At 42.2% G+C, this 12674-nt stretch overlaps 1 pseudogene; it reads right to left on the reverse strand.

Moving 5' to 3' along the window:
- Positions 1-2779: 2779 nt before the first annotated feature.
- On the reverse strand, positions 2780-12171 carry LOC126913252 (uncharacterized; annotated as a pseudogene).
- Between the last annotated feature and the right edge of the window lie 503 nt (positions 12172-12674).

Below are 12674 nucleotides of genomic sequence, written 5' to 3' on the forward strand. Positions count from 1 at the left end.
AATGTAGCAAATTCCTTAGCTACAGCATTGTAACTTGCTCATTTTCTGCAGAAGCTTAGGAGATACCAAAGACCGAATGGGAGACTTCTTTCTAACTTTCACTATTCGCCACTGTGTCCAGATGAGCTGAACGATGTCTTCTTTCTAAATTCAATAACAAATTAATGGCATATGAAACATAAGACCTGTGAAGATCTTGGCCTGTTCTGACAATAATAATACTATAGACAAACACATATATACACATCTATATATTCTCAATTGTAATTCAGAGGGCCTGCTTCACGGTAGAAACTTTGAAAGATCACCTTTGTCTTTTTTCACTCTTATTTGCCATGATTCTATATGGACACATTGATTAGGACTAGGACTTCCAGCCGTACCCAACGGAGAGTCAAATGCAACCCTGAAGAAGGGCATTAGGAGTGATTTCAACCGATTTCCACTGGCTCAAAAAATCTGTGAACAGTTGTCAGTCAGAGAGCTGCTGTGCAGTTTTCTGGGTTCCAGCGCCAAACAGGGCCTATGTCCGTCCCAAAGTATCTGAAGGACATCCCCGTGAGACTCTTGTCTCATTGGCAGGTGGGTAATGAGAGAAGCATTGCCGTGATTTGGCTGCCCCACGGGGTGATGCCTCCATAACCAACAGAGAGCCAGGCAAAGCTATCCTTATGTGGGAAAAATGTGAACCACAGATTCAGGGGTTGCTAATTGGGGATGTGAGACTCAGAGGGGACTAACTCTATCATTTTCCTCATTCTTGTTTCGTGGACTCATAATAATAGCTTAATTATGGTTTTAATTTTGGAAATACAGATTATTGTTCTTCAATGCAAAGGCCAGACAGATAATGATTTCTTTGTTGCGAGTCTGGCAGAACACAATGCTTCTTGTTTATAACAGTGACGGGATAATTTATTTGCATGCAGGAGATGGTTTGTTCCACTGGATACCCTTTAGCCTTTATTCTTCTATTGTTCAGAAATAACACAGTATATTACAATTACAATTATATCATAATAAGCCTTCAATTATTGGGTAAACCAATTTAATCAAACAAGCATGGCTCATACATAGCTGCAATTACCTGTTAAGCTATGGCTACTGGCAGTTAACAATGCTGTCTTTCATTGCATCTCAAGAAATGGCATTTCCTAATTTAAGCACATTCGATTATCAGCAAGACTGGCAGTGTCAAATAATATTAAGGCAATTATTCTATTATGGTGTTATTCCACCGCTCTACCCACAGATGGACAGTGGAAAGATGACAACTTTGGTGCTCCTTGTATATGTTGTACAGTCCCCTGCTGCTATCACACTGCGGGAATTTCTATGTGTATCTCATTACACACCAAAGAGATCACAAGGGTAATTTCCTGTGATGTGATTCTTCAGCATCTGCCATCAAGGCAAAAACACCTTTGCAGCCTTGAAGAGCACGGCAGCTATCGGCTCTGGTAGCAACAGCCTCTCTTTTGCTCACAGCTGCCCTGAAGACCTTTGACACTGTGCTGAAGGATGAAGCCTGATGATATCAGGTAAAACTATAAAATAAGTAACCAAACCTCTGCCAAACTTTTCAGCAGAAATATCCAGCTTCCACGCTCACTCAGTAATCCCAGCTTGTCCACCACATCTGTACAGATACCCTGTGTCCAAAGTATTCCTCTGCAGAGCTTTGCCATTTGTACCTCCTGCTGTCATTTCACAGCAAGCTAGCAACTGATATGGGAGTAATGAGCGATAATAAGCTTGACAATGCAAAGAATTGCCCTGTCAATGCAATTACTGAACATCAAGTCAAGCTGAACCAAACCCACCAGTGCTAATTTATCTGAACCTTCACAGAATGTCTCCTTTGCTGGGCCAGAGCATCTCAGAAATTTTTGCACAAACCACAGACCATGAAGCATCCACGGCTCTATACATGAGGATGTATACAACTGCATACATTTCTTAAACTCATACAGATAGTTTTCATGCTTTGGAAATGCATGTAAAAGTGAAAATCGTATTTTATCAAACCAAAGCACTATGCCTCCTTAAAAATGTACTACTTAATCTTTGAAATCTCTAGAATTTCAGAGTCTGTACTATAAATCAGAAGTAAATTAACTCACTCATCCATATCCGATCACCTCTTCTAGCCTTACTGCTCACTCTTTATGACATTACAGACATATTCAACTTTGTTTCAGTATCCAATTGTTTTACCTCTAACTAAGCCTTGGATGAAATCATAGGACTCAGTTTGTGTAACCCAATGTCGCTTCACTGGAGCTCAGGGAGTTATGTGTTCTTATAACAGCAATGAATTTAATTCACACTCAGAGGAACAACATAGTTGCAGCACGCTGCTCAACATGAATTATGAGGACAGTGTTGAGCACTCAGGTAAATAGATATCATAAATTTAGCCCTGGTATAAATCTAGGAATTCATACTGGGAATGGATGCAACTGAGTTGTCTTGCTGTTCACGTGCTCTGTGGTTTAAAGGCTACAGATTATTCATTGCTGATGTAAGCAGCTGAAAGTCTGCTAAACTCCCCGGAATTGCACTCAGCTATGCTAGGCGTGAATGTGTCCCTGTGGCATTATCCAATACACAGCTAAGTCAGCAGTGCCAAATGGTGACACAAAACCGAGACACGCAGAATGAGATTTTTCAGAACTTGTTTCAAAGATAATAGACACAGACACAGACACAGATTTCTAGGTTGGAAGAGACCTCAAGATCATCGAGTCCAACCTCCGACCTAACACTAAGTACTCCACTAAACCATATCGCTAAGCTCTACATCTAAACGTCTTTTAAAGACTTCCAGGGATGGTGACTCCACCACCTCCCTGGGCAGCCCATTCCAATGCTTAATAACCCTTTCGGTAAAGAAGTACTTCCTAACATCCAACCTAAACCTCCCCTGTCGCAACTTTCGCCCATTCCCCCTCGTCCTGTCACCACGCACGTGGGAGAACAGACCAACCCCCACCTCTCTACAGCCTCCTTTAAGGTAACTGTAGAGAGCGATAAGGTCGCCCCTGAGCCTCCTCTTCTCCAGGCTGAACAAGCCCAGCTCCCTCAGCCGCTCCTCGTAAGACTTGTTCTCCAGACCCCTCACCAGCTTGGTCGCCCTTCTCTGGACTCGCTCGAGCACGTCCATGTCCTTCCTGTAGCGAGGGGCCCAAAACTGAACACAGTACTCAAGGTGCGGCCTCACCAGAGCCGAGTACAGGGGCATAATGGAAAATCTGAAGCCTGTACCCAAATTTGAAGAGCTCTATCACAACTTCCTTGAAGAGGGATGACAGCAGCTGCAGAAGTGATTATCCCACAACCGAACGAATTAGCTGAAATCGGTGAAACTAATTCTGGGGGGAAAGTGTTATGCAGAAGAGCAAGGGCCAGAACTCAGCCCGGAGTAACATCCTATTCAAAATCAGGAGGAGTGGTGAACTGAGGCTCCTCATCTGTTTGTGATGCGACCCCCTCACAGCACTGCTGTAAGTCAAGAAACAAGAACACCTTATGTCATTGCTCTTCCCCCCATCTTTCAATACTCCACGTAATTAGGGCTTTTTGACATGCGGCTCATGTGAGAACTTTGAATGTAATAACAAAATGCCTACTCTGTTTACCTGAGCCATCTGAAAGAATACACATTCTTGCATATTAGTGATGCATTAATACATCAGAAGCTTTTCAGAATTATTAAAACGGACCTAAAACCACAAACAATTTCCAAGCTAATATTCCAGATGCACCAAGAGATCTAATTCAAGAAGTCCTGCCACAGAACACTTTATCTCACTTTACTTCTCATGAGACCAATAATTATGAACTGATGTACACAAAGGCTAAGTCTCAGGTGTAGCAATCCCCAGAGGAGCATCACCACAAACTGAACAAATGTATTTCATCTTGAGATTCTAGCAACCAAACTGAACTGAAAAAATGCAGCAAACAAAATCCAAGCAGTTACAAACTCAAGCAAACACAGTGAACTACAAATGGCAAGTATCCATGGTTGAGAAACAACTGCTTTCCTCAGAGGGTCTCCTGATGACGCTTCGAAGCCTGGAGAGGATTATGGCATCAGCAGAATGCACCCATTTTGCACTTTCCATCTGCAAAGGTTTTTAACTAATAAACCTTCACAAGGCCCCTGTGAGACAGGTAGGTACTTTAAGCCACTTCACAGAAAGTTAAATTGGCTACTGATTTGGTAAAGCTGATGCCAGAGCAGATATTGGAAAGCTATAGTCCCAAAGGCACTGTAATACTTCTGAGAACTTTTCTTCCCTGCATTGTACTTTCTTCTTTCTACCCTCCTCCTTTGGGTTCAGCGAGGGAACGTGGTGATGCTGCAGCTGATTTTTGTCACCCTATGAAATCCACAGAGCTGACTCATACTCCACCAGAACAGTTAGCACTACAAGAACTAACGTGATGAGCTGGAAGTGGCTGACTTTAAGGCACTGAGCATAAAGCATGAAAGGGTATTGCACTCTGGGCTGCAGAAAATGCCTCCCTTCACTTGAGATTGCAAGTCATTTATCTTCTACTGGAGTACCCCTTCCTGATAAACGGTGCTAGCAGGGGAGCCTGCTCATGCTGGTTTAAAACCAGTTTGTTGGAGAATTCAGCCAGGATGTAGACTTGTCCTTCTCCTCCCCCTAGGGAAGATCTACGCAGGGTTTAAAGCACTCTCTTGTTTTCAAACCCTTTCTTGTTCCCTCCTATAGGAAGGGGAAGGCACAAAACTTTCACATGTGGCTCGGAACAGGGTAAGGAGATTGCACGGCAGCAGGCAGCGAAACACGTGGCTGTTCTCTTGGGCAGTCTATCCTGCTGGATCTATTTGCAAACATAAATATAAGGTTGTGTGGAAGTACTGGGTTGGAGCTGTGTGATGAGCCTTTAACTTTATTCTTTCTTAATATTCAAATGGTTATTGTGCAAGCTATCCTGAACATCCCATTATCAGTGCTTATGGATGCTATTTCCCTTCACCGATTTGTTAATTAAGTACTAAATTATAATAGGCAGTGCAACACTGCTGATCAATGCATGCCTCAAGTCCTCGATGAATTCCTGTCAGTTCAGAGTTCACGCCACCAAGAAATGCACTTTTCTGTGCTATCCTACTTTCTGAGAACGCTTTATAAAACAAATGTGAAAGCAGGTGATACTGCATAGCTTCTGTCTTCAACATCATCCTTGTGTTAACAGTCCCACCTTGTGTAGCTCACAGAGGTGATAGTCACTAAAATTGCAATTATAACATCTAAGGTGTTGGGATTATTTTCAGTACTAATTGAGATTCATTTCCTACTCAGATTTTGTCATAACTACTCTGTCTTCTTTCCCTTCTTTATGGAGAAAAGACTGGTGAAGCCACAGAAGAAGACACTCCTTCTTACAGACATTTATTTAGTCTACATTATTGACATTTAAAGATTCAAATAGCATTAAGAAGCATTTCTGCATAGCAGTACTATATCAATTGCATATCTGAAATGCATTACAAGTCTGACCTAATCCAGCATTTTCTGTAATATCGGCCATCATATCCATCTCACTGAGATCTGAGTGTACAAAGAGAGACTAGACTTCAAAGAAGAACATTTACCCCAGTTATATTCTTTGCACTGTGTTGTTATTCTTTCCTCAAGAAAAAAAAGAGATGCTGTCACACTACATAGCTAGCTGTTGTAGCCAAGAAGAACACTTCTTTTGTATGGCATAACTTCTTTCTCTCACTTTTCTGTACCGTAGCTCTATGTATGTCTTTAGAACACGTGTTTTGTTGCTGGCTTTAAGTTAAAAATTGGTCTGTTCCCTGAGGCTGGAAACTGAAAACTGCTTTTAGGGGACTCCTGTTCCACTGCAGTTTGTAATGGAAGATGACGCTGAGTGTCTGGGGACTCTCCTTTTTTACCTTCTTGGTACAGTGCTGGGGGATTAACCACAACACAGCATGGCCCCACTCTGCACTCCCTCTCCTCCTCAGACCTGTTTTCTGCTTCTCTTTCCTCCCACAGCTGAGTGTTTTTAGCCTCGGCACAGAGAGTCCTTCCCCAAAATGCTTAATGCTGCTGTGGAAACTGGTGACATTGTGAGAAACTGATATGAGAGGTTCAGATGATACTGCCCTTCATAATGAAAGGGTCTCACCCAATAAGTCACAGAGCCTAAGCATGGGAGAAAGGAAGAGAATGCAAACAAAACAAAACAAAATAACAAAACAAACAAACAAAAAACCGCACACATACACAGAAAAACAAACAAACAACGACAAGAACAAAAATAAAAGCAAAACAAAACAAAAAATGACCACACAACAAAGTAGCCTCTGAAAACTAGGCTTTTCTATCTTTTTTTTCCTAAAAAGCTCTAAGAAAATGTTAACTCCTATGTGGAACAAGAGAAGCAAGATTTAACTGCAGTATAGTGTCCATAGATCTTGCCCATGGGGCCCTTTTCACACATGCAAAGCCTAGAGGACAGATTCATCCAGAGACATTTTAATTTTTAATCAAAAACTTTCAGGCTGAAATATCATTATTGCAATAAGAAATGGTTCCATTTAAGCTATTGAACTGTTCTCCAAAACAGAACAGCATAAAATGCTCTTGGCTCTTTTATAAAATAATAGGAAATCTATATTACAAATAAATCAAAGTGCTGGGGTGTTTGTTAGCTGCCATTTTATTTGCTGGAGGACTTTTATATCTTAAGGTTGCAGTGTTATCAGCTCCTAACATGAGCTCAGGCAGGGAAGCTTTCTTGAATCATGTCAGCCTTTCAAAGGGTTCAGAAGCTGAATTTTTCTCAAGATGCTAAAATTCGCATTCAACCTCTTCTGGAAAAAAATTGTGGAGTTTGCTTTGGCTGTTCTTTGTTTGTTTGTTCTATTATTTTCTTACTTCATCTATTTTCACATTCTACCTATTTTATTATTTTTATTTTTTATTTTAAAACTTTTATAGGAGTTGCTGTTTTGATTGCGTTATTGTAGCATTCAAAAATATTGCCTGTAAAAAGAATAATGTATCTTTTAGTGTGAAACTAGCTGTTTAGTGTGAAACTATATGTTTGTGTAGCAATCATATGATAATTCATACAGGCATAACTAAAATTACAAGCCTATATTTCCATTTATTCTGTCTTTTCAAGGAATTCAACAGCTATTGAGAGCTCACCAGCAGGTAGCTCAGAGGGGCCGATACATGCAGTTTGAAGACTTTGCTAACTTTCCAAGAAAGCATGGATGTTTTCAAGCATTTCAATACAGAGTTCCTCTTTTCAAATATAACCCTAAGATAAGGACCTATGTACCACGCAGTTTCCCAGAAAACATCTGCACAGAACCACTCAGACACTTTTTGCCACTGACTGCACTAGGACCAGAGTTTCAGTGTAACTACTAGTTTTATTTGTCACGAATAGTTTTGCACGTGTTTTTTCTGCAAGCCAGGAGTCTGCTCAGTGCATTAGCTGGATCAGGAGAGAAAGCAGCAGTACCTGTATTCAATCAACATTGTTTTGAAGAGCTCAGCTTCCCTACAGTTACCATGTACCATCTAGTGATACAAAAGGAAACTGCAATTTCTAATTCATTATTCTTTGAATGAAAGATGACAACAACATATTTTTTGATATTTGCCTTTCCTTCCATTAAAATAAAACGTAGTCATGATAGTGCTATCTCTAATAGTTTTTTTCTATCAAGACTCTTGTGACGCCAGCTAGTTTTCAAGAAGATGTAACTTCTGAAGATGTCTGACTATATGAGAATCTCAGCTTCAACTAAAGTAAAAACACAGTCTTTTATAGCTACAGAAATACACGTAAAACAGGTGTAAAACTCAGAGGCCAAATTTAAAAGAAACCCAAAGTCTAACATTGCTATTTTTTTAAACTTCATGATTTTGAAGATCATGTTTTTTCAATACTAGATGAATATTCTCTGTTGATGGGAAGGAAGTCAAAGAGAAAGAGATTTTAGTGGTCTTGAGACTGGTACACAAGATTCACTACTGGGAAAAGCGCATTTTAATCCTGGCAACTCTCTGCATGGAAAACTAAAGGATTTAAATACACTGTATTATATGGCAGTAGCTGTTTTGCTATGTTTTTTTTGTTTTTTCTGCTTGTCCGCATCACCATATGGACGATTTCAATTCAACAGCAACATACACTGTGATTGGATTCTGACAGACAGGGTAATGGAAAAAGTCAACGTTTACTTATTGGTGGAAGAAAATTTTACCTTGCCTGCCAAATGGGACAATAAAATGAATTTGTTTTGTATGCTGTGTAGAATTTGTTATTGCTATTACATGAAAGCAAAACATTCCGGATCTCTCCCTGGGAGTCTGCAGACAGAGAGGGTACAGATCCACCGAGAGTCACAAGTCAGGAGAACTGAGAAATGAAACTCACGCTCAGCTTCTCTTCTCCCATTTCTCCCCCTCAGCATCATGCAACTTTCTTTTTTTGAAGCAAAATGGGAATGATCCCATCACTAAACAGCGCAATCCTTCCAAACGTGCGAAATAGCAGTGTATTTGCCAGGCATTGCTACATATCTACATTACGTAAGCAAAACACAGAAATTATACAAGGTACAGTAGTTGGATTTTCAGACACCAGTTCAGGCCTTTGCACTGAGTTCTGAATCTACAAATAGTGACTAGCGATCAGTTTAGCACAAGGAACAGGCTTTTGTCACGGGCTGTAAAAATGAAATCTGTAAGTTTTAAAAAGAACTCTGGAGATTTTCCATGTCTTAGTGAATCCTCAGTGATGGTAGAAATATATACCACTTTAACGAAAATGCTTGCGCAGCATGGGGATCCCACGCTCTACAACAGTTTAGACGAAAGGTGTGTGGTGAGTGACAAGCAACAGGGCTTCATAGAACAAAAGTGTCCTCAGAATGCAATCAGCATTTGTTTTTAATACAGTTGTGCTTTGGAATTCAACCCTCAGCCCATCCTCTGGCCACTAGCAAAGAGCCCAGGGTGCACTGTCACTTGGGTGGCACGGTGGAGTCTTCACAGCTTCTGTTCCGTACAGAGGGTTTGCTGAAGGTGCAGGGGTGTGGACAGAGGGGCATGATACCATACATCATCCACTCCTTTACTGCTAGTGTAACTTACAGCAACTCTGAGGTTCTCCACGCTAGCTCCCAAATCTGCTTTGATATAAACTGACTCAAAACCACAGCAGGAGGAAAATGCTTTCTCCCATCTCTCTCTAACTATGCCAAGTGCAGCAAGGGTCAAGCTCTTGGTATATATAAGACATTGGCATATCTGCAAAGGTTTATATAGTATTACGTACATTTGAAGAACCAGAAGCAAATTCTTTATAAATAGAATCACTGAAATATAGATTCATAGTTCTCCATTGTCAAAGCATCAGCAAAATATTAATGGTGGTGTAGACACTTACCAGAGGAAGCAGTGTCTTTTAAAGACTAATCTAGTGAATCTACTTTTCAAGCCACTGTATTCATTAATAATTTAGTGGCGAGCATCAGACATCAATTCCAGATTGATGACACTGTAGACAATGGTAACAACAAAGAGACACATAAGGGAGAACAGAACTGTGAAGGAAGCAGATGTAGAAAGATAGAACTGAGGTGTTTTCTCGTGTTATAGCAAACAGGTATGAACTAATATGCATTAAGGAAACCATCACTGGAATAGATGGGATGTGTCCATGCCAAAGGCACTAGCACAGAAAAAGATACCATCTGCATTCTGACTGAAATAAAAGCTGGTAATAAGGACTGATAATAGTGTGGGTAACATTTTAGAACGTATAATCTTACTAGATCTTAAGCAGATCATTTCACATCCCCTTATTCCAATCTGTTCAACTAGATACTTTTGTGTTCCTTATTCCTTTAGTCTAGTGAGGTGTAACACATTTAGAAGTCTTTGTGTTTTGGCACAATCTGCTATTGCCTTTAACTGCCATTCATGAAGTATAAAATAAAATTGTGCATTCACTAGTGCATTTTCTCAGTCTATCTGAAGCTGCAGTAAACTGTCACAAACCTCCCGAACACAGGCAGGGATATTTTTTTTCCTAAATACAGTTTTCCAAGGTGCTGCTTCTCTTATGAAGCTGTATGCAATGACAGTAGCTGTGCTTTAAGTCCCTATATCCCCCGAGAACCCTGACTTGCTTTCCTTATTCAGGTCAGATTCCAACTGAAACCAACATGAATTCGGCCTCAGGATTCCTGTGGCCTCAACTTCCACAGGATCGAGCTCTGGTTTGGTACAGGATTAAGCCTACTGCTGATGAAAAAACTCACTGCCAGTAAAGGACTTTTCCTTTTTTATAATCTCTGTTCTTTGGCCCAGCACCAAAAAGACCTTTCTAAATAGCAGGATAGGTTACAGAATCACAGAATCACAGAATTGAAGGGGTTGGAAGAGACCTCAAGAGATCATCGGGTCCAACCCCCCTGCCATAGCAGGTTCCCTAGAGCAGGTTGTCCAGCTAGGCGTCCAGATGGGCCTTGAGTATCTCCAGAGAAGGAGACTCCTCAACCTCCCTGGGCAGCCTGTTCCAGTGCTCCGTCACCCTCACCATGAAGAAGTTCTTTCGCATGTTGGTGGGGAACTTCCTGTGCTCCATTTTGTGGCCGTTGCCCCTTGTCCTGTCCCCACAGACCATTGAAAAGAGGTTGGCCAAATGCCTCTGTCTCCCACACTTCAGGTATTTATAAACATTAATAAGATCCCCTCTCAGTCTTCTTTTCTCCAGGCTGAGCAGACCCAGGTCTCTCAACCTTTCCTCATAGGGAAGATGCTCCAGGCCCCGTATCATCTTTGTGGCCCTCCGCTGGACTCTTTCCAGGAGATCCCTGTCTTTTTTGTACCGGGGAGCCCAGAACTGGACACAGTACTCCAGGTGAGGCCTGACCAGGGCAGAGTAGAGGGGGAGGATCACCTCCCTTGACCTGCTGGCCACTCTCCTTTTAATGCACGCCAAGATCCCGTTGGCCTTCTTGGCCACCAGGGCACACTGCTGGCCCATGGCCAACCTGTCATCCACCAGGACCCCCAGGTCCGCAGAGCTCCTTTCCAGCAGGTCATCCCCCAGCCTGTACTGATACATGCGGTTGTTCCTTCCCAGGTGCAGTACTCTACACTTGCTCTTGTTAAACCTCATTTGGTTTCTTCCTGCCCAGCTCTCCAGCCTGTCCAGGTCTCGCTGAATGGCAGCACAGCCTTCTGGCGTGTCAGCCACCCCTCCCAGCTTTGTGTCATCGGTGTACTTGCTGAGGGCAGACGCTATTCCCTCATCAAGGTCGTCGATGAAGATGTTGAACAAGACCGGACCCAGCACCGACCCCTGGGGAACACCACTAGCCACAGGTCTCCAGCCGGACTCAGCGCTGCCGATCACTGCCCTCTGAGCTCAGCCAATCAGCCAGTTCTCAACCCACCTTACTGTCCACTCGTATATCCCACACTTTCTCAGCTTTGCTAGCAGGATGTCATGGGAGACAGTATCACAAGCCTTGCTAAAGTCAAGGTAGATGACATCCACTGCTCTCCTCCCATCTACCCAGCTGGTGATGCCATCATAGAAGGCAATGAGGTTGGTCGAGGACGACTTCCCTTTGGTGAATCCATGCTGACTACTCCTCATAAGCTTCTTCTCTTCCAATTGCTTGGAGAAGGCATGCAGAACAAGCTGTTCCAACACCTTTCCAGGGACAGAGGTGAGACTGACTGGCCTGTAGTTTCCCAGATTCTCCTTCTTGCCCTTCTGGAAGACCCGAGTGACATTGGCTATCCTCTAGTCTTCAGGCACCTCTCCTGTTCTCCAGGACCTTTCACAGATGATAGAGAGCGGTTTGGCGATCACCTCCACTAACTCCCTCAGCATGCGTGGATGCATCCTATCGAGGCCCATGGATTTGTGTGCATTGATCCCACTCAGACGCTCCTGAACCATGCCCTCCTCAACCAGAGGGGAGCTCTCCATTTTCCAGACTCTTTCTCCTCCCTCCAGGGTGCAGGAGTCCCGAGGGGGAGTCTTTGAAGCACAGACCGAAGCAAAGAAGGCATTCACTATCTCCGCCTTCTCAGCGTCCCCTGTTACCAGGACACAAATTCCAGGTTGCCACATGGATGTTTGTCCTTAGATGCAACCATGTCACATTTCCTAAAAACAGTATGAATTACAGACAGGCCATTCTAGGCTTTTATAAATAACTCAACAGCTTAACCAAATGTATTTGTTTTATAATTACTGATTAAATTTAGAATTTAGCATTAGATTTTTGATATCTTATATTCTCTGATACCTGTGATTTGTGTTTTAAAACATGAAAAAGTGCAGCTGACAATACTTCTAGGCCTAAAAAGCTTTTGATGAGACAATTTGCTCATTTAGTTATGCTGAAAGATTTAGTTTTGCATTTATGTGGAATGAGTACTCTGATGCGTTCGGCCTCTCTTCCTAGCATCATTAACTATCTGAAAGGAAGGTGTGGGAAGCTGAGGGTTACCTGTTGGCACAGGTAACTAGTGATAGGACTAGAGGGAATGAATCATAGAATCATAGAATATCCCGAATTAGAAGGAACCCATAAGGATCATCAACTCCAACTCCTGGCTCCACACTGGTCT

Source organism: Cygnus atratus, chromosome 3 (assembly GCF_013377495.2).
Source record: "Cygnus atratus isolate AKBS03 ecotype Queensland, Australia chromosome 3, CAtr_DNAZoo_HiC_assembly, whole genome shotgun sequence".
Lineage (NCBI taxonomy): Eukaryota > Metazoa > Chordata > Aves > Anseriformes > Anatidae > Cygnus > Cygnus atratus.